A 27,750-nucleotide genomic window follows, 5' to 3' on the forward strand; every position below is an offset into this window, starting at 1 on the left:
TTTTTGAGTTTATATTTATATTTATTTTTAATTTTATTATTAGATTACTGATGGTTAGTTTATAAGATATTTAATAATTTAATAAGATATTTTTTGAGTTTATATTGATATATATTTTTAATAATATTATATATTTAATAATTTAATAAATATATATATAAATATATGAAAAATCATATTATTAACAATGAAATTTTAATAAACGTTCATATACAATTTAAAACGTTGATATATAATTTAAGATATAGAATGAAATTTTAAATAAGATATTTTTTTGAAGAAGATATACAATGAAATTTTAATGAAACACAACTTAACTGAGAATAGTGAGAGTGGTGCAGTTGGGTAGTAAAAATATAAAAATTAAAATAATAATAAAAAAAAGATTCATCAATCTACAAAGTGGCGATTAAGTAAAATTTTTAACTGTATTAACATTAAACTAGGTTGTGCTTGTTGTGGGATGCAGTACAATTAATGCGAGTATATAGTTTTAGTACATATATTTTTCATAAATATATAATAAAAAATATAAAGAAGAATTAAGCATTATTTATCATAAATATCTCAAATATAAAGTACCCGATATTATTATGTTGTAACCATATATTCATTTTATTCATTTTTTTACCATTTAAATATTATTTGAATTAATAATATTATATAAAAATATTCCTTCATGATTTTATATATATTTTAAACCTTCTCCAAAACACTCATATTTTCTTCAACTCTAATCTATTTCTATTTTCTCCGTTAAACTAATTTTTTAATTCATTTACAAAATCCATTATCTTTTATTTTAATTTTTAATTCATATATGTTTCTTTGATTTTAACACCTAATAAACTTACAAAAATTTAAATAAGATATTTTTTAGTTTATATTTATATTTATTTTTAATTTTATTATTAGATTATCGATGGTTAGTTTATAAGATATTTAATAATTTAATAAGATATTTAAATAAGATATTTTTTGAGTTTATATTTGTATTTATTTTAAATTTTATTATTAGATTACCAATGGTTAGTTTATAATATATTTAATAATTTAATAAGATATTTAAATAATGTTACACCCAAATTTCAAGATAAGAAGTTATGACCCCGAAAACTGGGCTCGTCAGGTGTGAGCTCGAAACATATGCGGTCATCATATGATCCAACCATCGGACCTCTTTGAAGTAAATAACGACCTCGAGGATGTATAGCCTCGAATATTCTCTGAGCTCGTAATGGCCATGGTATGACACATGAATATGTTTTTCCCTGATTGCCTTCAGGCAAGATGGCTCAAGCTCGGGAAATGCAAGCTCGAATGTGACAGCATCGTCAGCATGTTCCGAGCATAGTGCGAAGCTAGGTGACAGGCTCGTGATTGACTCATGGTCCCGGCAAGTTCAATACCAATTGTTGATCTCGAAGATTTGATGAGTCGTCTGGGTTAATCAGTTACGTGTGAATATGTTTATTGTTGTACAATCCCAATATTTAAGGGATATCATTTAATTTGTTATCCGTTCCCGATCTTCATGGGACGTTTCCGTGTATGTATGAAATAATGCATTAAATAGCATTATATTAATTGATTTACAGAATATCTTCCCGAGATATATGGGAATGAATTCTGCAAGCTTTTCTATAAATAGAGAAGGAAACACCATTTGTAAGGGACCGATTTTCTGATTTCTGGAGATAAAACTCTGGGCAACTCTTCTCTGAAAAGTTTCCAGAAAACTCCCAAGTCTTAATAATATAGACTTATGGGCTAGGCTGAGTTAACTGCTGAACCACGTAAAAATCCTCTAGTTTTCCTCTTTATTCATTTGCACCAATATTTTATTGTTTAATTGCTCTACTATCTAAGTTGACAAAAAACGACGTCAACAGTTTGGTGCTTTCATTGAGAGCCATTAAACAGTATGTGCGTGAGTCTGTTCAGTCAGAGAGCCTCTCGAATCAACAATGGCAGCAAATGATCCCAATGTTCCTGAGGAGGAAATTTTAGATGAAGCTGAGTACCCCCGGCGCCCTGGAAAGCAGCCTATAGTGAATTCAGATCCTGATGAAATGAGTGGTTCATCCGACTCTCAGGGACCACTAGCCCCTAGGAACGACGAGGACATGTACTACAATCCTGAACGATATGTCTCGATAGTGGAGCTTGAAAATCGTCAACTGCAAAGCAGTTGGCAAAGGCTAAGAAACGCAACGAAGAGCTAGCCAGACTAGTTGCTGAAGCGCAGGTGGCTCAGGCCCCACCTCCGCCAGATGCCCAGGCTCCGCCTCCGCAGGACGTTCACGTTCCACCACGTAGGCCTCGAGGACGGCCATGCAAAAATGCCGCCACCCGAAGAGCGGAGCAATATCCGCTGCCAGCAGAACAACCTGCTCTGCCGAGAACCCAGAGAAGTAGCCGGGCTGAAGGTCCTGCCAACCCAACTGCGGAGGCACCAGCCGAAGTAGGGAATAGTCGAGCCCCCTCGGAGGCTCGGACCCGAAATCCTGGTACCGCATAGAATGTTGCAGAACCTGATCGAGCAAACTCAGGGCCTTCTAGGCCCCATAATGGATGGCAGCCACCATTGCCAATAAGACACCCACCATCACCAATAAGGCATCCTTCACCAACTCGGAGGAACGCACAACCAACCCATGGTGATAAGGAAAGGCGAGTTGGGCGAAGGCGTAGAAATGGGGAAACTGCTATGGAGCATAGGGGTCCCCAACCCACGAGAAGACAAATGTCTCAATCTCACACTATTGAGACGAGGCAACCGGCAAGAAACCCATCTTGAAACAACCATGCAACAAGTCATGTCAGTGAAGGCTCAGGTGACACTAGATCGGTTAGTATATATGACCAGGAAATAGAAACACTGGAAATCGAGGTGATCACCCAGATTTACGGGAGCATTTAAACCATAATCGAGGGCGTGACAATCCCCCGAATTCGGACCTAAGAGACCATCTCAACGAGTGCAAGCACCCCGCGCCGAGGCGGGGAACTGGAGTTGTAATCAACGATAACCAATTTTCGCTGACTCAAGTCAGACCCCCCGTAGATCCAGTCCAAGAAAGGATTGAGCAGTTGGAAAGAGCATTCAGGCTCTTACAAAATGAACGAGGCCGAGAGAGGGATGATGAGTTCGATGAAGAACTCGAACCCTTTGTCCCGCACATCTCTAGCACCTCATTCTCTCAGGGATTCAGAATTCCTCATATCCCACCATTTGATGGGAATTCGGATCCGTACAGTCATTTAAGTACGTTTAACACAATCATGCGAGCCAATAATGTGGGCTACGAGCTCAGATGCATGCTGTTCTTAGCCTCGCTCATGGGACCAGCAAAAAACTGGTTTGAAAAGTAAAAGAGACATTTGATTGCTTCTTGGGATCAATTATCAAGAGATTTCAAGAAATAATTCAAGGCCATGGTCGGCATTAGACCCGAGGCATCTGCCTTGACCAATGTCCGACAGCAGCCAAACGAAACACTAAAGAGTTATCTCACAAGATTCAATTTGGAAGTCGCTCGAGCTCGTGATGTCGATGACAATGGCGATTTAATGGTTGTCCGAGCTGGAGTAATGCCTGGAAGTCCTCTCTGGGAAGATATGCAAAGGAAGCCCGTAAGGTCCTTAATCGAGTTCAATCGATGAGCTCAGAGGTTTGTTAATGTAGAAGAGGCGAGGTCAGCGTTGAATATGACCTCTCAGCCCATAACTACAATAACAAACACAAACTCTACCTCGACCTCGGCAGATCCTACTGTTAGGAGTGTGTCCTAAAAGCATGTAAAGACATTTTTTTTCTGTGAATAAATAAATACAATGGTTTATTATTATTGTTATATTTAGATTGTTAAATTACTGTTTGAATAATTTTGTAAATATCAGAAAAATTCCATATTCATTATTGAGGATGTGATCTTGTATTAGTACGAGAGAATTAAGATCACATGAATGAATAAAAATAGTCAACAACAACAAATTAAAGTTATGGAATTCTTTAATTGGAGTTGTAAGTACGATTCACTGAGTATCATAATGATACAAATAATCTAGATTCGGATTATTGATGTAGAAAGACATCTCGGTAAAGGTGATTTATATAATATGATTATATATGACATGGACCGATATGAATTAAAGTCTTTATCCAAAAACCATTTAAAAATAAAGACTTGTAATTCATATCATAACTGATGATCATTTATAGATCAACCTAAATCCTGAGTGTTCATGAACTCATGTTCATGTTTATTAAATCTTTTGATTCATTCGTTAAGGTCTCTTCAAAGAATGAGGCTAATGACTTTTGTTTTGGAGATTTAATATCATGGATGGCTGGGAACATGTATCAACAATACGGAATCTAATATTTCCTAACGGATCGTATATTAGTTCCCTTAAGGGTTAATTCTGGAACTGATTGATTTTGAGCTCTGTTACACCCAGATTTCGAGGCTTGAGGTTGTGACCTCGAAAGCTGGATTCGTCAGGTGTGAGCTCGCGATGCTTAGCCTCGAAGTCCTTATAAGCTCAAAAAACAGAACATCGGAGTATATCCATTGTCGGGTAGCCTCGGATCAAGTGGCCCGAACTTGGCATGGGTGCGAGCTCGGAATAAGGTAGCCTCGATGATATTTACCCACTCCGAGCAGGTCTTGGGGAATGTAATACAACTCGTAATTTACTCAGAGACCTAGACTGGCATGATGTTGATTGCTGATATCAAACGGCTTAGTGAGTCACCTGAAGAGACGCAGTCCATGCATTCAAGAGATATTTATTGTTGTAACTTCCCTACAATAAAGGGATATTAACCAGTCGGTTATACGCCCCCTGGTCTTCAGGGGACGTTTCCTTGCATATAGGAGTTACAAACTTAAAAGTAATTAAATTTATTTATGCATAGAATAACTTCCCGAAACATGTGGGATTGTATTCTGAGATCACCTCTATAAATAGAGAGGTCATGTACCTTTGTAAAGGACCGAAATTTTGTGATCTTGGGAGAACCTCTGGAGAATTCATCCCTGAAGAATTTCTAGAAATTTCCTAAGTCTTAATAACAAAGACTCGTGGACTAGGCAGAGTTAACTGCTGAACCACGTAAAAAACTCTCATTGTTTTACTGTGTTATTCTTGTCATAGTTTTTACTGTTTACGTGCTCTACATTTTAAGTTGACGAAAAACGGTGTCAACAAGCTCAAATCTATAATTAGATTATAGATTAGTTATTCACTAGTGAATTAATGGTACTTAAGGTATAAGAAGTAAATTAGAAAGGTAAAATGATAATTCTTCCATTCTAATTTATGAACTAATTAATTAGAGGGTTGAACTATTGTAAGATGGTTATATCAATGGACGACTTAAGAAAAGATTTATGTAAAAGTATATCTATAACATAAAAAGTGCAATTCTGAATTTATAGTGGAGTAATATCAGAATTAATAAATTAACTGTTACAATTAAAAAGTTTAATTATTTAGTTTCAATTTATTGGAGCTTAATGTTATAGGTCCATGGTCCCCGAAATGGCTCAAACAAACACTAACAAAGGTAAATACAAAAATGGGCAAAAAGGACTTATGTGATAAGTAAAATATTTTTCTATGTATCAAACATAATTATTGTTTAATTATGTGTAATTAATTAATGATTTGATTTAACAAAAATATAATTAATTTCTTTTTGGGATTTTTGGTATTTAAATAATAATAAAAATTGGGAAAAATCACATGCCATCATTGGCATGTGATACACGTGTAGCATAGTGCACAGTCACTGTGCTACACGCATAAGAGATTGTAATCAGTTTCTAGGTTCCACAATTTTAGTTATTTAAATATTAAATAAATAATGAGATATTGTAATTTGATTAAAATATTATTATTTAAACAAAAATCTAATAACTAATTAGTTATTTTCAAATTGTTTAAGATAACTAAGATTTTATTTTAATATATGGGATATATTAAATATAGGATATCAGTTTTACAGAACGTAACTTTTCAGGGATAGAAAAATATCTAGAAATCTCTCTCAGAGAAAGAGAACAGTGATACAAACAAAAGTCATTGTTCTTCACAAAACCTAGGTCCAAACTTTATCAGATCTCATGTGTTGAGAACATCTGATAAATAGTTTTTTGCCTATTGTTTGTATAGCGAGCCCACACTCGTTCTTTGTGTGCTGAGAACATTTTGGAAGATCTTGGTGTGAGATCTCAAGGATTTAGCCATACAAAAAGATAGCAGCAATGAAGGACCTGAGGTAATTTTTCTATTCATGTCTTTGATTCAATATATATATGCATGTGAAGAAGTAGATCTAGAAATCTTATGGGATTAAATTAACAATTTGATTGTTGTTCCCCTGCGTATAATCTCTGATTTGATCAATAAAAACTAACAAATGGTACCAGAGCCATCTTCATATATATATATTGAATCTGTGTGGGTTTACTTTTATGCATTTATTTATTTTGATGAATGAATGGATGGCTTAATGTGATTGAATGCATGGGAATGTTGAATCGTTAATTGTATGGTATTTTTGGGTTAGGATTTGTTTATGATTAGATCATTGTGTAAGTCATTAAAGGGCATAGGATTTATGTAATTTTATTTAGTTTTTGACACCATAAAATTGTAATTCTGATCACACAAAAGTCAGAATGGAGCCCGGGATTCAGAATTCAGCCACCGCTCCTCCGAGGCCGACCTCCGAGCCGTTGCCGGGACGTCGTACAGACCGCACGGACGGGTCCGTAGGGTTCCGTACAGTCCAGCCCCGGCAGCCCTATTTGACGCCACGTGTCCCCGCCTGACTGGTCCAATTTTTTTTATTTTTTCTGAAATTAATCTGTTATTTTTTTTTTATTTTAAAATGTTTAAATATCCTATTTTTGAAATTTGATATTTAAATAATGAGATATTTTTGTTATCTTAACAAACCTTTTTTTTTAATATCTTATTTAAAATTTATTTTTTCAAAATAACAAATTTTAATTTAAATTCATTACAGTTTTAATTAAAAGTTGTTTTAATTAAAAAGAAAAATAAAAAATAATGATTATTTAAAAGTTTGTTTTAATTAATCAAAATAATTAGAAAATTGTTTTCTTATTATTATTCTGGACCAACAACGACACATATCATACCAACAAAGTAAAGAAGCCCGATGGAGATCAAGGCGATTTTATTTTATTTATTTTAATTTTATAAAGTGGTTGTAAAATTAGAAATACACAAAAGCACCCGGTTCAACATTTATTGTTTATTTATTTAAATAATTATTTTCATGTGATTAATGTAATTGATAACATGTTCATGCATTGTATGATATACATAAAAACCCACACAGTCATAATCATGCATCTCATTTGTAGAAACATGATTATTAGGATTGTCCTATGTGTTTATATGAATTGTTTTGTGAAATCAATTGCATGTAAATTACTTAGTTTTATTTTGAAAACTTGGTAAAATATCACACCAATTTTAAGTCTTTATGACTTATTTTCTTTAAACCAACTTTATTGTAAAAGTGTTTTTTTAGTAAAGTTTAGATGAACATGATTGGTAATTTAAAATTGGATATGGACCTAGAAACTCGCTTTCTTTCCAATTTTAATTATGTTCATAAGGTTTACAGATGTTATAATTAATTTGGAATTAATTAGGTTAAAAACACTTATTTCAAAATAGTGAGTGGGAGAGGGTTGATATCTCAAACATAACCCATGGTCTCCATTATTAATATAACACCGTGAGATATGAATAGCACATCGCAACGACTTTGTTTTCGTCCCCCTAAGGAAGGTGTCTAGACATATCAATAGCAAGGTTGTATTTCTTACATAGATAGGAACTAATGATGTATTTTATGAATTCCATGAAGGCGTACTACCTCTCTCACATAGAGGTCTGTATACTGATCAACTATATCACTTGTCCTTACTAATAGAAGTGAGTTGACTTAAATACTTGTCCATAATGACCCAATCCAAATCACGCTGGCCCACTATCCTAGGCAGCCCCACTGCAAAACACATTGCGATGTCCTTCCACTAAAGAATACACAAAGGCTGTAATGGCCCTACTGATTCCTAATACTCTATCTTGACCTGCTAACAGGTTAAGAACTTTACCACATATTATGCTACGTCCTTCTCCATCCCAGGCCACCAATATAAAGCTTTCAGACTCTGTTACATCTTCCATGATGCCTGGATGAAGAGAATAAGAGGGTAATATAAGATTCATCCAGAATCTCCTGTTTAATCCCAGTGTCCATCAGATCCCGAGTCTGATCCCTATACCACAATAAATTCATACCTGACACTGCATAGTCCTTAGCTAATACAGCTCAGGCTTTCCCCTCAATTCTTCCCATATATGGGTTCACTTAACTATTTTCCCTTTGATCCTCTCTACCAGAGTAACTCAAACATAATGTTGGCCACCTGGCCCACCAGTAACTCTACTCTAGTTCTGGTCATATCCTTTAACTAACATGATGCATAGGCAATCCTGTTTCCCTATAATTGAGGTGTCATAACATCCTACTAACTGGTTTTGATCTGTAAGAAGACTCAGAACTCTTTCCCAAAGCACATATAATATCATGCCCGTCCAAGGTAACTCCTTCCCCTAAGGCGTTCCTTGACCTTGGAAAATCTCCGCAGAGAATATACCACAATATCGTCGATCAAGACGATCATAAATCCAATTTAGATAATCTTTAAATACCCTATTCATTTAATCCATCAAACAATTCAGCATTAATCAAATCCTCAAATCATAACTCAGCACTCTCAGTGCCCTTATATGATATAAAATGCAGTCTTCTGCATATCCTTCTCCATGACCTTTAGTTGGTACTAACCAGATCAAAGATCCACCTTGGAGAATACTATCTTACTCAATAACTAAGCTTTAGTTCTTATAGCTCTGCTGAAACCATTCAATACAGTACCCTAGACCTGATTCCTTCTCTGGCACCAATCTAATCACCATTTTATCTCTTTGTGTAAATGATAATCCTGACAAATCCCTTGGAGACACATCCAGAAACTCACAGACTAATCCAGTCTGTCCTGGTCTCACTAGCACGACTTGAGTGGTATCCACCACACTAGCTAAGGGTCCTATGCATCCTCCTGCAATAGATCTCTAGCTCTGAATACAGATGTCATATGCACAGTTCCAATTATTACAAAAGTTTCTCACTCTCAAGCCCAAGAGTTACTATCATTTCCTTGAAATTTATCATTGCCCCATACTTGGCTAACCAATCTATATCCAGGATCATACTGAAGTTAGCCATAACCAACCCTATCAAAACAACTGATGAGTCTTTTTGTAACGACCAAAAAAATCACTAATAAGGCTTAAGGGCCTTGATTAGCGTGCCAGGAGGGCTCGATTGGTTTATGTGTGAATTAAATAGTTTAATGCATGATTCTGTGATAAGCATGCTTGTATGAGTATATGGATATATGAAATGCATGTCTAAGAGTATTAGTATGCATGTAGGCCCTGATTAGCTTAAAGGGGTATATCTGTAAATTTAGCTCATTGAGGGCATAAATGTGATTATATGTTATAATTGTGGAGACCACATTATTATGTGGATATATTCGCAGTATGCGACTTGAGGCGATCCTAGGGAGCTAGTTAGTGGGGAAGTTACAACGGGGCCTAATACTTGGCTTAGGGCGAGTCAAGGGGTGTTTCGGGTATTAGATGGTTATCTGGGTTATCGGGTTATGGAAATAAATAATTGGAGATATATTTGGAGTTAGGAAGCCTAGGTGGGAATACTGGGGAATTTTACCATTTTTCCCTCGGGGACATTTTTGGTACCCAAGCCTCGGGATTGACTTAATTAATTAAGGATAGACTAAACAAAACTAAGGAAAACAGTGGAACTTACCCAAACTGGCCTTTTTCTCTCTTCTCTCTCTCTCTCTCTCAAGGGAAACTACAGAAACTAAGGAAACTTGGCTAGAAACTCAGTGAATTGAGTTGAGGTTTTGGAAGATTAACCCAGTAGTAGCTAAGGAATCTAACCAGGAACTGAGGTAAGCCTTGAATTTTATTTTTCGTCATTTGATTTTGTAGCTTTGGGGCTGGATTCTAAGAGTTCTTGGGTTCTGAATTTAAAGGTTGAATTAAGGGAGAAGACTTGGGAGTTAGCTTAGCAATTTCTTGGAGGATTGAGGGCCCACAGACCCATTGGGTCATACCACGTGTCACGGGTGGAAAACAGGGATAACATTTACCCCCCAACTCAATATATGTGTTCTCACATTGGATACTTTCCTTGCACTCCCTAATCAATCTCAAATATCCTGGTTTGTTTACCATACGCCGGGTTCATTTACTTGGGGGCCATTTTGGCAATCCCCATCCTTTCAAATTCTCAACGTTTCAGACACAGTCTTCATGTTGATGGTACGTCTATGCCACTCGCACCCCAAAGATCTAGAAAGAATATTTTGATTGCCCAGGTGGCTGATGGGTGTTAGCGCAATTCTCGAGACATCCCGTCTGTACGAAAAAGGTTTATTGGGTACTCAAATGGGTTGTTTAATGCTTCTGCACCATCCGGAATCGTTGGATGGGGATAGTCTTGAGATTTTTAAAATGGACTGTTGGATGAGGTAGATCCAGGTCGTGGATTGACGAATCCATGATTTAGTGTTCAATTAGGCCAATTGATGCCCCTGCATCATCCGGGACCGTCGGATGGGGATAATCTTGGGATCCCCACTGTGGACCGTTTGATCAAATAGTGGATTTTTACCCTATAAATACCTAGACAAGCTCATTTCCAAACTTTACTCATCCCATACTTTCAAACTAGAGAACAAAGAGAGCTTCATATGTCCACCATTGCTGACAAGATTCTCTGGCGATTTATACACCTTCGAGTCCACCTATTTCCGACGATACCTTTTTTCGTTCAACCACCAGACAACTATGTCCCGGTTCAACTAGCAAACGAACTGCTGCATCATCTTCTCAGATTTAAGACTGAGATTCTGCCGGCTTTGTCGCCTGAAACTTTACGAATCTCAAATCCAGTACCTCACAGTAAGTTTTCTGGTCATTTTATCATCTTTTTGTTCCTTTTTAGTTGTTTTTCTTGTCACGTTATTCCTGCGACCATAAAACTATTAGGGTCGTGACCACCATGTAGGGTGGTTCTAAGAAAGATTATGGTAGGCATGAACTATAGATTTTCTAGGTGATAACTCATATTATTCTGGTTGTCCCGGATCAATTTGGACTCCTCAAGACTGTTTTGGGTGAGTTAGAAAAACCTTTGACTTTAGCTCCCGACTCAAGATCTTGGGATCTCTATTGATCCCGGATCTGGGTCTAGAAGGGACCTCTCCAAGCAGTTTTAGGAGAACCCCTGTACCTTAACCATTTTTCTTCATTTTTGGTGCTAACTGCTTGGTTCTCATTTTCTTTGTCGCTTCCAGGTCCTTGATCATGAGTCGTGGCGTGACTTTATATGCGAAAGATGCTGTCCAGGTGGACCCTGTAGTCCTGGAGGGATCCAAACTACCCACTGGCAACACGTGGGAAATGGACGAGGAGAAGAATGAGTTCTGAAATTAGTGGATGTTACACCACCTGGAGAAAGCCCTTGAAGTAGAGGCGACTCCGGGACTTTTCTACAACCGACTGGCCCGAAAAGAGGAGAAGGCTCATACTGGCGTGGCCATGTTCGAGGCCTGGAGCATAGGCCATATTAGCGCGAGAGCTACTCTCCCGCTCCACAACTACTTCGCGCGATTCCTCAAGTTTGTGGGGATTGCACCCTTCCAGCTTCTCCCCCAAGCATACAAATTGCTCGCGGGATGGCGCATATTCTGCACATTGAAGGAGATCTCGGCATCCACTTCTACAGAAGTGTTGTATTTTTACAAACTGGAGCCCCAATTGAACTCAAAAGACAAGACGCGGGATGGGTTTACAGACTGAAAGCTCGTGGCATCAGTCCGGCTCCATTCAGCACATGGAAACAACCTCTGGATGCCAGGCATTATTGGTTCATGACATTCAGGTTCCTCCTAGAGAGGAAGCCCACTTTGGTGCTGGACTTCCAGCGTGTGGGTAAATTATCCCTCTCCACTTTCTATCTAGCATTTATTTTTGTTTATTGGACACTCACAATCTTGGAAAATAGGTCCATATGCTCAGACCTGGCTCAACGAATCGATCTTGGAGCGAAAAAAATTCTATGCCACTCTGAGTGCCGAGGAGCTGGATGTGGGGGGCTTCGTAACTACAGAGAATCTTTGACTGGTCAGGTTGATTGTTTCGAACCAGTCGATAGATGCCCCCAGCTTCTTTGGGCTACAATGCGAGAGGGATCCCGCCCTGTGGGAGGAGCTGGCCCTCATCCACATCGAAGCAGTTAAGGCCATGGCCAAGGTGAACGTGGAAAAAGAAAAGAAGGAGCAGGCCCGTCAGGTGGAGAGGGTCAAGTCCAAAGAACTGGATGCCCTTCTCGAGGGGAGGCAGCCAAACACCGGAGCTCCCAGAGCTAGCATTTTGGGGCAAGGTAAATCGCCTCTGATTTTAACTTATGCCCCTCATTTTGGGGGCTTAGTTAGGAATAGGCAATAGTATCAGAATTATTTGATCGGGACTGTTAGTAGTGTGGGGCTTCCTTGTCCCATTATTATAGACACACTGACCCTCATGCAATTGTCCTGGTTCCTCCAATACGGTAGCTCTTTGAACCTGGATGACATGGGGGACCGAATTCACTCTTTCGTCCTAGGGGAGTTGATTCGTGGCTCAGAGGCTTTGATCAAAGCCTTTCTGGAAGCGTTTGAGGTCCAACTTCGCCAGGAGCGGGAGAAGGTGGCAAACCTTGAGTCCTGAAACCAAGCTTTGGAGGGCATGATTCAGCTGGAGATGAAGCGGAGCAAGGAGGCTTGCCAGGAGAATGAGCAGGCTAACGAGATGTTGGCAGTCACTTTTGACGAGGCCATTTACATGGCCTGGCTCCAGGACAAGAGCATGAATCTCCTCGTCTATCCGTATCTGGCTGCAAAAACAGCTGAATTTGAAACCAAAGAGAAAGTTGATGTGGATCTTCTAGTTGGGGACCAATAGGGTGAGAATGCTCCAGATTTCTCGGATCAGGACGAAACCTAGGTCTGGGCCTTTGTATTTTAGTTAGGGCTTCCTTTCTGTTTTTATAGTTGTATTACGTTTATGGATGCAGATGTGTCCAAGACAATTTTTATTATCCGTATTGTTATATATTGATTTTTCTCTACATAATGGTTCCCACTTTATATTCGTTTATTTTTTCTTCTAAATTCACTAAGTGTTTTATCACTCTGCATGAATCCAAGTTCAATATTGGGTCCTGGTTCCAAAGGCCAGGACCACTAGGGGAATATTGTAGAAACATATTTAACTTGTCTTGAGACCCACGTTCAGGTCTTGACGGCCTGGACCATTTTGGACTTAATCAATATAACTTAACTGATTTATACCGACTCTATGGTTCAAGTTCTAACGGCCTAGACCATTAGAGATTTTCTTTTTAGATATGACTTAATTAATTAACTCGTTTCGAACCCAAGGTTCAAGTTCCAACGGCCTGGACCGTTAAGGAGTTAATAACTGTCATCCAATTTATTTTTCCTGACTCTGGTGTTCAGGTTTCAATGGTCTAGACCATCAAAGATTAGTTGATTAGCTTACTTGGAACCTAAGGTTCAGGTTCCAACGGTCTGGGTCATTTATAAGACTAACTTTAACCAATTTAAACCTAAGATTCACGTTTCAATGCATTTGGGCCATTGTAAGAAAGGCATGAATATGGTTTTGGTTATATGGGACCACGTTAAGTCTGGACCAATTTTAAGGGGTTGGGTTTTGAACCCTCAGAGCATATAGTTCCGGGTTAGGATTGGGCTTAAGTCTTGTACCCTGTTTTGGTTGAACCCCTCGGATCACACAGATCCGGGTTAGGATTGGGCTTTGACCCTTGCATCCTTGTTTATTGGAAGTCAGGTTTTAAACCTCCTGGACAATGTTGTGTGGGCTAGGACTAGGCTTTGAGCCTTGCATCCTATTTTGGTTGAACCCCCCGGATAACATGAATCAGGGTTAGGAATGGGCTTTGACCCTTGCATCCTATTTTGTTGGGAGTTGGATTTTGCAACCCCAGTCTATACGAGTCCGGATCAGGACTAAGCTCTGAGCTTTGCATCCTTTTTTTTCTTTACTCCTGGACTTGTATAGATGGCCTTACCCCCCCCCCCCCCCCCAAGTGACCGAAGAGTGTAGTCTTAGGTCATTTGTTTATGTAAAAATTGAAGACAGACATGAACTTTTTCTTTCCTTACAACATTTCTCATGGTGTTTTGTATACACCATTTCCATTAAAAAATAAATTGGCCTGGGGCGTACATAAAAAAGTTAGAAAGGAACAGAATTAGATCCTCCCGATTACTGATAGTACCGGCAGAGGTGTTCCGCGTTCCAGGCCCTTGGGACCTCTGTTCCATCTAGTCGCCTTAAGCGATACGTTCCTAGACATATTTCATTTTGGATTTCATAGGGTCATTCCCAGTTTGGTCCCAGAACCCCCACTCCTAGATCTTAAGTTGCAGGGAAGACTCTTCTAAGGACTAGATTGCCGGTTTCAAACCTCCGGCTCTTAACTTTAGAGTTAAAGTGCCTCGCGATCTTTCCCTGATACATCTTCAGTTGCACATGTGATTCCTCTCGGATCTCTTCGATGAGGTCTAGGGATTCTTGGAGTAAGATGTGGTTCTGTTGGAGGGACTTGCGGGATCTTCACACACCTTTGGCACTATTCACATTTGCGAACGTAATCAACACAATCCTACTTCATCGCTAGCCAAAAATATCTTTGCCTTGGGATTTTCTTGGACAAGCTGAGTCTGGCTGTGTGATCCTCACAAAAATCTTCGTGCACTTCGTGCATGATTACACTCATTTTTGTCCCGGATACACATCAAAGATAGAGCATGGGTAACCCCCTGCGATAGAGTTTGTTATCCATCATGATGTATTTGGGAGCCTGGTACTGAAGTTTCCTGGCAGCAGCCCTATCTGCGGGCAATTCCCCTGTGGTTAGGTGTTGGATGAGAGGGTCCATCCAGGACGTAGAGTAATCTATGGCGTTGATGATTGCAGGGGCTTGAATACTAGGCCCGGATAAATGGTCGATTAGGACCACTCCGGAGAGTTCTACTTCAACATCCGTGGCCAATTTTGCCAATGTGTCTGCAAACACATTTTGTTCCCTGGGGATCTGGCGGATGAAGTATTTCTTGAAGGATTGGAGTAACTCCCGGGTTCGTGTCACATAGGCAGCCATCTTCTCCCCTTTCTTTTGGTATTCCCCCAAAATCTGCCTGACCACCAGCTGGGAGTCGTTGTGGACTTCTATATTTGTTGTTCCTACCTCCCGGGCCAAGCGTAGTCCGGCCAGCATGACCTCATGCTCAGCCTCACTGTTTGACGCTTTGAACTGGAAGTTGTTAACCCAAGATATGTTTCCAAGAGGGGGGGTGAATTGGAAATTAAAACTAATTTCGGAAATTTAAAACTTAATATGCCAAATTATGCAATAAATCAAATTTATCAAGTAAAAGCAAATAATATGGCAATCAAATAGATATAGCAAATAGACAAACTTGTAATGTAAAGAGTTTAAGGTTAAGAAATTGCAAACTCTCGAATTTTACAAGGTTCGATAGAACTAAGCCACCTACGTCCTTGGTCTTCAAAGCTATTGACCTAGCTTTGAGTTCCACTATCGAGCCAAGTTAACGGGCTTGACTAACCCTTACAACTGGGAATTTTTCACCAAGGTATTTCCAAACCTCTTACAATAGTTTTCCACCACCAAGGACTATCAACCTCTTTTTCGGATTGTTGAAGTGCCAATCTCACTCTAACCGGGTTGTTTACAAAACCGGTGCCAACCTCACCTCAATCACAATATGGGAATGTGTTTGATATTACAAGCAAAAATCACTCTAGAAGTATGATGATACAATGAGAAACCTAGAGTGATTAGCAAGCACACTTAGAAGAAATAAATACAAATTTTGGCTCAAGTGTGTGAATATGTGTTTGGATGATTTAAACTTTGAGAGCTCTTTGAAATCAATGGATTAGGTTTGATATATGTAATAAATGCTCAGCCAACCACCAATTTTGAGTGAAAAACGAGTTTATATAGAGTTTGGGAAAAAACTAGCCGTTTATAGCCGTTGGGGGTTAATTTTTGATGCTGCCTGCCGCGAACCGGAAGTTTGGATGGGGAACCGGAATTCCAGTCTGGGAGCAACCGGAATTCCGGTTGCCAACCGGAATTCCGGATGGCAGACAGAGAGCAAAAGTTCAAAATATGCCTATTTTCCCGTTTTTCAATTCTTTATAACTTTTAGCTCGTTTATCCGATTTCAAAAATTCCAATTGCGTTACGACCATATCGGGATGTATTTTCTTAAAAGTGAATTTAGGATGTCTAGTTATCATTTTGAAAAATCACCATTTTTAGCACGTGAATGAGCCAAATTTTATACTTATGACTTAAAGTAAACTTGCAATCACTTTACAAGACTAAGAAATGAAATTAAACCTTTATCTTGAGTTTCTTGAGTCTTGAAATCCATTTCGGGTCATTTCCGGAAAATTTGGTAAAATGACCATTTTGCCCTTGGTCATAAGTTTGACTTTGAATTGCTAATTCACTTTGGTTTTTGCTAAAAAATCAACAAATCATTAGTAACAAATAATAATCAAATATTTGTTAATCAGCAAAACAAGGAGACTTAAGAGTTTGGGCCAACAGAAGTGTAGGGCGCTTTGCAATTGGTGACCTTAAGGGGATATGAAGATGATCCTAGCCCCGACCCATTTTCATTTGAGGCTCCATCTACGAAGATTTTCCACAGAGGCATTATGGGGTCGGCAAGTTCTTCATCTTCGGTTATCCCAGTGCATTCTAAGACGGCCAGGGCTTTTCCCTTGATAGAAATCCTAGGGACATATTCTATGTCAAACTGGTTAAGCTCCATGGCCCACTTCAAGAGTCTCCCCGACGATTTGGGTTTTTGGAGTACTTGTCGTAGGGGGTGGTTCATCAGTACCTTAATGGCGTGGGCCTGAAAGTAAGGTCTCAGCTTCCTTGAGGCAGTCAGTAAGCAAAAGGTCAGCTTCTCGATTAATGGGTATCTGGACTCCGCGCCCAGCAACCTTTTGCTTACATAATAGACTGGGAGTTGGATCTCACACTAAAGCGACACTGATGGCGTGTTCTGACACTGCCAAATACAGGTACAATGGCTCCCCCTCCACTGGTTTCGACAAGATTGGCACCCGGGCCAAATTTTCCTTCAATTTTTGGAAGGCCTCTTCACACTCGGTCGTCCATTTAAACCTCTGACTTTTGCGAAGTATATTGAAGAATGGGATGGACTTCTCCGTGGACTTCGAGACGAAGCGACTCAAAGCTGCTATTCTTCCCATCAAGCTTTGAATGTTTTTATGCTTCTGAGGTGATGGCATCTCGATCAATGCTCTGATCTTGTCTGGGTTTGCTTCTATTCCTCTCGAACATACTATGAAGCCCAGAAACTTCCCGGATGCCACGCCAAAAGTGCACTTTTTGGGGTTTAACTTCATCCCATACTGCCAGTTAATGGCAAATGCTTCTGCCAAGTCATCCACGTGGTCAGTCGATGTCTTGGACTTGACCAACATGTCGTCTATATAGACCTCCATGTTCTTCCCCAGGTTGTTCAGGAACATCCTATTGACCAGCCTATGATAGGTGGCCCCAGCATTCTTAAGCCTGAAGGGCATGACGATGTAGCAGTAGACACCCTTGTCCGTCTGGAAGCTGGTGTGTTCTTAGTCTGCTACATGCATTGAGATATGGTTGTAGCCGGAGTAGGCATCCATGAAGCTCAACAACTCATACCCTGATGTAGCATCCACCATTTGGTCAATCCGGGGCAGAGGGAAGCAATCTTTCGGGCAAGCCTTGTTAAGATCGGTGAAGTCGATGCAAGTCCTCCATGTCTCGTTTGGCTTCGGTACTAACAACGGATTGTCCAACCAAACGGGATACAGGGCCTCCCAAATGAAGTTGATCGAGGAAAACTTATCGACTTATAACTTGAAGGCATCTGCTATCTCCACCCCTAGGGGTCTCCGTTTCTGTCGGATGGGAGTTGCATTTTCGTCAATGTTTGGGGTGCGACATATGACATTGTGGTCGATCCCAGTCATATCCGAATGAGACAAGGCCAAGACATCTTGGTTTCCTTTCACCCAAGCGATTATGGCAGCCCTGACCTCCGAGTTCAGGTTTCCCCCGACTCGGATTACTTTGGTCGAGTCGGTGTCATTGATATACACCTCTTCCACCTCCTCCATGGGTTCTAATGCCCTAGCCACTTCTATCTGCATATCCAATTTGTCCTCCTCCCGGACCACCCTCCGTGAAGGCCGTGATGGTGGGATTGGATTAGCGTTTTCCTCTTCAAAAGGATCTTCGCGGACCATGAAGATTGGTCGAGCAGAGACGTGATAGCACTTTTGGGTGCTTTTTTTATTGGTCGGGCCGAAATCGACTAAACCAGGACAACCAAAAATTATGTTGTATGCAGTGGGGCAGTCCACCACTACGAAAGTGTAATATTTGAACGAGCCCTGAACCTCGTTACCCAACGTCATGAGTAGTTGAATCTTACCCATCGAGAGCAATAAATCTCCATTGAAGTCGAAGATTTGTGTTGGGCATGAAGCCAAATCTGCCTCTGTCAATCCAATTGCTGTGAAGGCCGGCTTGAACAATACATTGATGGAGCTCCCGTCATCCACCAACACTTGGGATACCCTTTTGTTGGCGATTTGGGAATCAATGACCAAGGGGTCATGATGCGGGAAACGAACATTCTGGGCATCCTCTTCCGTGACGTGATGGTCAAGTTCATCAACTTTGGGCGCTGTGCCGAAGTTTGGACCAAGGCGCATACCTCATGGCCCTCTAAGATGCGGGCCTCCTAATATGGTGGCCACGTGGTCATCTACTCGTGGAGGTGCGGTTTCAGGAGGATATGGCATTCTGGGCCCAGGTGCTTGCACTATTGGGGCCCTCTAGGGGGCTTGTACCCTCCTTGGGACCATAGGTTGTCCGGGAGCTGCTGGTAATCCTGAAACCCCTGTTGGAATCTTGACCCATCGGTGGAGATGCCCCAGTTTTTTCAGGTTCTCAATCTCGTCCTTCTACTAACGACACTCTTCGATTATGTGACCTACGTCCTTGTGGTAAGCGCACCTTTTGTTGGTATCCCTCAAATTCTTTCCCCCTCTAAACATGGGGGTTGTCTTTTGGTAATGGACAACATTGCCCGTTGCTAGGTAGATATTTTCCCGGGTGTCCGCCAGGTTGGTATATTCGGTGTATTGGGGCTCGTATCCCTTTTTTCCCTTCTTCGATGGCTCAGATCATTTTTGACTCTTGCCTGATCTCTTTCCCCAAGAGGGATTTATGCTTGCCTCAGCTCCTCCGGCTTAAGGTGGTTGGGCATCGCTAGGAGCAACACTGTACCCGGTGAATGCCACTCCGTACCCAGAAAATAGGGCTGATGGAGCCGGAGCATACCCCGTTGAAGTCGGCCCATAGTCCGTTGGGGTCATGAATGGCATCCCAAGGGTCCCAGCGGATCCGAACGCCGCTGGGGGTGCCTGATAAATATTTGCTGGATACTGCACTCTGTATCCGGGGAAGGTTTGGGCAGTAGACTGGGTTGCTGGTTGCCACCCAAAGGCTTGGATTTGGGCCTCCTCCCAGTTGATGAAACCTTGTGCCCTCCTGATGAATTCTTCAAGAGTGGCTGCCTTGTTGCACTGCATGTCATCTTAGAGAGGGGACCTAGCTCTGATCCTGGACTGGAGAGCGACCAGGCGTTGTCCGTCATCCACCTTAGTTTTTGAAGCTTCCTCTATAAGGCGTTGGATGTAAGCCCTGAGGGTTTCCGTGGGATGTTGTTGACATTTTCCATCGCACTGACTTGCATGTCCAACTTTATGGCAGCCACGAACTATTTACGGAATGACTAAGATTGGATTGATCCCGACTTAAGTCTTTTCCACCACTCTTCTGCAAGTCCAGCCAAAGTGATCAAGAAACATAGGCACTTGCCATTGTCGTAGACGTGAGCTACAGTCATCAGGCGATTGTAGCAGAACAAGTGATCTCTGGGGACCGTGTTCCTGGTATAGGTGTGTAGGTCCGACATCTTGAACCCCTTTGGTAGCACAACATCCAGTATGTGATTGGCACATGGTTCCTTTTCCTCTTCTTCGGAATCTGAACCTCCGCCTTCTTGTTTTTAGACCAAACAGCCCGTGACTTTTTAAGACCGGCCAACTGTTCCATGAACTGTCTGGCCATTCCATCGTCTAGGGGGACTCTCTCATTCCTCCTGTCATTGAAATTATTCCTCAAGTTGCCTCCTCAGGGGTGAATCTTTTCCTTACGGGCCCGCTCTTTTCGGGCATTGAGGCCATCACGCAAGTCTACTCGGGAAGTATCATCTCCAGAACTGATGACTTCTGGCTCTTCTCCGTGTTTGCGCCCTCCGTGAATTCCCGTTCGTCCTGTCTAGGGATGTTTTGGGGCTTAATACCATGCTGGCGCTTCTTCTGCGGAACGTTTGGATGATCCCGTCCTAGGACATGATTCATCTGTTCTTTCCTAGGGGATTGTCTTGGGTTAGCCTCAGTTTTTAGAACAAGATGAGCTTTCTTCTAGGGGTTTGTTTTTCCCACATGATTGACCATTTTGGCTTTTCCTTTCTCATGAGCAGGATTCGACGGGCCGGATCTGGGATGCAGGGATGGTCCCTAAGGAGGAATAGGGCTAGTGTCGTTGGGTATGCCTGTAACTACCCAAATTTCCTAATAAGGCTTAGGGCCTTGATTAGGCCAACTACAATGCTGGTTGCTATATACGTAGCCGGTTGACTTTTTCTGACAGGCAACATATAAAAAAAATGGCTTACCATTGTAGCCATACGTTGCCAATTAATAATGAAGGAGCCGTTGCCTCTGTGAGGCAACGGTGCCTTCTTTATATTTTATTATTTTTTTTAATTATACATATATATATTATATAAGAAATGTATCCGTTGGTAAAAAACGGTAATATATTAAAAAAAATTCTTCTATAAATACTCATCTATGTCATTCAATTTTCACACCATTTCATACATTTTTCTTCCAAATTATCAATATCACAAAATTTATTTTTTTACCAATGGATTCCCAAAATTCTCAAAATTTTCCAAATTCTCCAAATACCAACTCCCAAAATCTAAATTTTCAAAATTCATCATTTTCTCCATATACCAATCCCCAAAATCCAAATTTTCAATATTCTCATTTCAATCAAAATTTTCAAAATACTCCTACTAATCCTCAAAATCCAAATTTTCAATATTATCAATTTAACCAAAGTTTTCCAAATTCTCAAAATTATCCCATGTCCTCTGACCCTTACCAAAATTTTGGCTCTATTGAGACACCCCAACAAGCTCCATTCTTCACACCAACAAATTCACTACCATATGCATTTCATATGCCTTCCCTACACCAACCCGAAATGGTTTCAAGAAATTATAGGCCAAGTATGGAAAATTCTAGTATTGATTTGAATCGTGAAACATCATCGACATCTATCTCTGAAACCCAACCTGAACATAGTGTTGAAGGGTTGGAAAATGTAGTTCTACACAATGAAGATGAATCAAGACATAAATGTAAAGTCAGCTGGAGCAAGGAAGCCACTATACTTCTGATAAGTGGATGGCTTAATACATCTAAGGATGCCATTGTGGGGAATGACCAGACTTCTACACATTTCTGGGCTCGAATCGCAGATTACTTCAACACCAACCAAAAAGGTGAGCAAGCAAGGACTGGAAGGAAATGCAAAGACCATTGGAACAAGATGAATCAAAAGGCGGTGCGATTCAATGGATGTTATAAACGAGTTCAATTAGCACATCACAGTGGTTGGTCTGATGAGCAAATTCTTGAGAATGCACATCAATTGTACAAATCTGAAAATAACAACTCAAATTTTCTACTTGTGGATTGTTGGAGATTGCTAAAGGATGAGCTGAAATGGAATACAATGTACCAAACAAAAGGTGGTAAGAGAACAAAGGTGTCAGATACAGGGGCATTTACTTCTTCTTCCAATGCAGACATCAGTGATGATGAAGTACGTGAAGTGCGCCCTACTGGCCAAAAGGCAGCAAAGAGAAAAGGGAAGGAAAAAAAAGACACACATGCTAAATTTATAGAGATTAGTGAACGGAAAGCATTTGCATTGGAGAAATTGGTGGCGATAAAAGAGAAAGAGGCAGAAGATAATAGGATGACAAAATACATGGATTATCTCATCATGGACACGTCGCATATGACTCATGAACAAAAGAAAGATCATGAAAACTTGTGTACTTATATTAAGAATAATATCCTGAAGTTGTAATTGCTATGTATTTTTATCAACCGCATTATTATGTATTTTATTTTATTTAAATAAATTATCCTTTATGTTAACGGCTATATTTCAACGGCTACATTTCAACGGCTATATTTTAACGGCTACATTTTAACGGCTATATTTCAACGGCTATATTTTAACGGCTATATTTCAACGGCTATATTTCAACGGCTACATTTCAACGGCTATATTTCAACGGCTATATTTTAACGGCTACATTTTAACGACTATATTTCAACGGCTATATTTTAACGGCTACATTTTAACGGCTATATTTCAACGGCTATATTTTAACGGCTACATTTCAACGGCTATATTTCAACGACTATATTTCAACGACTATATTTTAACGGCTACATTTTAACGGCTACATTTCAACGGCTATATTTTAACGGCTACATTTTACTCTTTCATTCATCTTTCATTCCCAAATATCATATACTCTAAGTTCAACAATGGATTCGCCAAATTCTCCGAATCCATACGACAATATGAGTCTAGAGGATATCATAATTGCAGAGTGTACTGACGATCATGATGATCAATATTTCAAAACGCTCATGGATGGGGGTAGCTCAACAAGACAAGGAAGAAAGAGAGCCCACATTGATAGAGGTCATGTAGAAGGACACCAACGTTTGTTCGATGACTACTTTTCTGATGAACCGATGTATACAGAATATCAATTTCGAAGAAGATTTAGAATGCGTAGACATGTATTCCTACGCATAGTGCAAGCTCTAGAAAATCATTCAGAGTATTTCCATACGAGGTTTGATGCAGTCGGTAGAAGGGGGCTTTCTCCATTACAAAAGTGCACCGCTGCTATGTGAATGTTGGCATATGGAGCGCCTACCGATTATGTTGATGAGTATGTTCGAATTGGTGAAACTACTGCTATTGAATGTCTAGTCAATTTCGTTCGAGGAGTGAATGATATTTTTGGGACCGAATATTTAAGACAGCCCAATGCTGGGGACATTCGTCGCTTACTTCAAATAGGGGAGGTGCATGGTTTTCCAGGCATGTTGGGAAGCATTGATTGTATGCACTGGGAATGGAAAAATTGCCCAGTTGCATGGAAAGGAAAATTCACACGAGGTGATCACGGCAGGCCAACAATCATGCTCGAAGCAGTTGCATCACAAGATCTCTGGATATGGCATGCATTTTTTGGTGTTCCGGGATCCAATAATGATCTGAACGTGTTAAATCAATCCCCATTATTCACTGAAATCTTACAAGGGCAAGCTCCAAGAGTTGAGTTTACAATAAATGGCACACAATACAACAAGGGGTACTATCTAGCAGATGGTATCTATCCAGAGTGGGGTACATTTGTTAAAACTATCCCACTACCTCAAGGAGAGAAAAGAAAATTATTTGCTCAATGCCAAGAAGCGGTACGTAAAGATGTTGAGCGAGCATTTGGAGTACTTCAATCTCGTTTTGCTATTGTACGAGGACCTACACATTTTTGGCAAAGAGATGTTCTCAAAGATATTATGTATGCATGTATCATATTGCACAATATTATTGTTGAGGATGAAAGAGATGCATATGAGAGTTTGGTTGATTTTAATTATGATGACGGCCCTACAAACACCCCAACAGTTGAAGTATTGCATGGACCTATTTCCGACTTCCCGACAATGCTGCAAAGAAATGCTGAAATTCGTGATAGAAATATTCATCGCAATCTTCAAGCAGACTTGGTGGAACACATATGGTCAAAATTTGGAAATCATTTTAATTAGTTTTTTTTTAATTATGTTAGATTGATTAATTACGATTATGTCATTTTATAAGTTTTTTTTTTAAATTTAGTCTAATTTAAATATCATGTACTATCTATTTATATTAATATATGAATTTAAAAAATTTAGTATGATAATATTTATAATTATAAAATGATATATTAAATAATAATATGTGGGGACCATGGTTGGCAATTTTTAGGGTAGCTTGCATTGGAGTATTTTTAAGAAATATGTTGCCAAAAGTGATGTGGATGAGAGAGAAAATAAAAAATTATATTTTTTAGTTGATTTAGACATTTTAGGCAATGTTGGAGTAGTTTGCATTGGAGATGCTCTTAGGGGGCTACGATGGAAAATTTTGGAATTATATGATTATGTGATATTTATGTGTATCATTATGTGATTATGTGAGTTATATCAAAATATGACTTGATATGCATGTTTAGGTGTATTAAATATGCATGTGGACCCATTTCTGTTTAATTGGGTAATTTTCATAATTTGGCCCGTTATGGGTATATTTGGCATTTATATGGTATGTGTGTGGTACTTCATTATTATTTGGTTGTGCATGTGTTACTCAGCAGGAGACGATCCTAGGGGGCAAGCCAGTGGGAAAGTCACAACGGGATCCATACTTGACTCGGAGTGAGTCAATGGGTATTTAGCACATTACCGGGATATTGAGTAATGAGAATAAATTTTTGATGATAAATTAGGAGTTAGTGAGATCAGGGGGAATTCTGGGAATTTTGACTATTTTATCCCGGGGATCGTTTTTGGGACCCCGAGCATTAGGATTTGCTTGAGGTTACTTAAGCTTGAAGTAACCTGTCAGAATTATAAAAGAACGTTCAGAATGTTCTCTCTCCATCCTGCTCCCTTTTTCAACACCCGTTTGCATTTTCGAAGGAAACTCGAGTTTTAGGACTTGGATTCAAGAAAATATCAAGGCATAGCGATTCTAGGGAAGATTAGAAGCTTATTAGCCGGAAGATTTAGTTGGGAAACAACTCAATCGGAGGTAATCCAAGTTTTTTAAGTTCTAAGTTTTTAAGCTTTGATTGGATATTATGTTTTGATGAGTTTTTGGATGGATTGAGACTTGGGTTTTCATGGTTTTGGGAAATTAAGATGTGTGGGAACTTTGATTTTGGGATTTGGATATGTTTGGATAGATTTTTGGAGGATTTTAGGTGGGAAAAAACGTAGGAAATGGCTGATTTTGTGGTCAAATCGTGACCTTGTTCTAGTAAGTCGTGACTTGGATGAAGCCAGGAGCCAAGAGGCTCTGCCTGGGGGGGGGGGGGGGGGGAGGGGGGGGGGGCAAATGCTCTCTGACTTGGGGCAAGTCGCGACCCTAAGGGCCAGGTTGCGACCGGCTTGTGCATTTTTGCCTAGATTTGGTTTTTAAGCCGTGGGAACTTAATTCTAAGGGCCTAGGATCGATCCTACTACCAATTTGAGTAGGATTCGACATCCTGGAGGCTAAGTTTGGCTCTGGAAGTATTTATTTACTCATTTTGATGATGTTTTATATTATGGTTGTGACTATGTTATCGCTAGGGGCTTGGAAACAAGATCGTTCTTGAGAGTCATTTATTGGTAACCTGTGCTTGGACCAAAGGTAAGAAAATCGCACCCAGTATGTGATGCATGCAATATATGTGAATATGGCATGGCATGAAGGTGAAATATGGAATTTTCCAGAGCTTGAATCTCTGTAATTGTGCATGATTATAATTGTGCTTGTGATTATTGATTAAGCATGTTGAATGCCTTATATCTGGATATTTGACATATGATATATATCTGTTTGCATTATTTCATTGAGGAAGCACTGACTTATTAGTCAGGGAACAACAATGGTGTCAGTATTGATTGTGAAGCTGTGACTTATCATTCAAGATCGGCAGTAGTACTGAGCACTGGTCGTATGGTATTGGCTTATGAGTCAAGGACGGTATTAGCGTGTTTAACACAAGTCAAAATGATTAGATCTAATCAACATAATCATTAAATGCTTGACCGACCCCAAGGTCGAAGAAAACTAAAGCGCTTGTCTAGTCTAAAGACTAATTACATAGAGCTAGGGCCAAAAGGCTCAGGTGACTGAAATGTCACATGGCTTAGGGGGTGGATCCCCAGAGATAGACTTATCAGTCATCTATAGAGAGATAGACTTATCAGCCATCTATACAGAAATAGACTTATCAGTCATCTATACAGAGATAGACTTATTAGTCATCTATATAGAGATAAACTTATCAGTCATCTATTTAGAGAGTGACTTATTAGTCAACTATTCAGAGAGAGACTTATTAGTCGTCTACCTCAGAGAGACTTATCAGTCGTCTACCTTAGAGAGAGAGACGTATTAGTCATCTACTTCGAGCGTAGGACTTCACAATTAATGATTTGTACCTGCCTGCATGCATGAATAAGATTATTACTTCTAGGCATGCTTATTGTGATTTAGTATCATGTTATTACCTGTTTTTGAGCATGTTTAAGTTTTCTTGCTGAGCCTCGACTTACGAGTGCTATGTGGAGAAGGTAAAGGCAAAAGAAAGTTGGACCGTCCTTGAGTTGGAGAGCTTAGGTGACGATGTGTGCATATGCGACTGCTCGACCACCACGTCCAAGGGTTTAAAGAGGAACTAGGGTTAAATCCTATTTTTCCGCTTAGGTCGGCTGGTTGTAAATCTTTTATTGTAATTAACATTTAAAATATATTTTTGGATCCCAATGTATACAGTAAACGTTTTAGTGAAACGTTGTATCTTTAACCAAAAATTTTAACCATAAACGGTTAATCACATTTAGTTACACGATTATGGCCAAATGACTCAGTCAACGAGTTTAGCACTATTTAAAATGCACAACGTAATGGTCCCTAGGTAGTAGGGCGTTACAACGCCATTCCTGATAGGTGGGACAGGCGGCTGTGTTCCTGGAGGAGGAACGTCTGAAGGATTGGCTGCCAATCCTACCAATCCTTGGGCAACAATAAAGGCCTGAAAAGCCAGGAGGGACTCTTGCATTTGGCGGGTAGCCTCTTTTTGTTCAGCTATCATGGATTCTTGATCCATGAATTGTTGTCTCAGGTGGACCACCTCTAGATCCTCCTGTTCAGGATTCATGTCCTTCTCGTTAGGATCAACAAGGTTTTCGGCCTCGTGATCCTCATTTCCCCTTCATCTTCCTCGTAATAGCCTTCATCATAGTCACCCCCATCCTCGAAGTTCTGGGAATCGTCAGGCAGAGGCCCCTGATAAGGGGTATCCTCGGGTTGGTCTTGAGGAAATGTTTGAATAAGCAATGGTTCTCCATTTTCTTATTGTTTCTGGTGAGTAGGATCAAACA

The 27,750-nt window shown here is 39.9% G+C and overlaps 1 pseudogene; it reads left to right on the forward strand.

The window, feature by feature from the left end:
- The first annotated feature begins 21,715 nt into the window (after positions 1-21,715).
- Positions 21,716-24,422, forward strand: LOC133791820 (uncharacterized; annotated as a pseudogene).
- The last annotated feature ends 3,328 nt before the right edge of the window (positions 24,423-27,750 follow it).

The sequence above is a fragment of the Humulus lupulus genome, chromosome 7 (genome assembly GCF_963169125.1).
Source record: "Humulus lupulus chromosome 7, drHumLupu1.1, whole genome shotgun sequence".
NCBI lineage: Eukaryota > Viridiplantae > Streptophyta > Magnoliopsida > Rosales > Cannabaceae > Humulus > Humulus lupulus.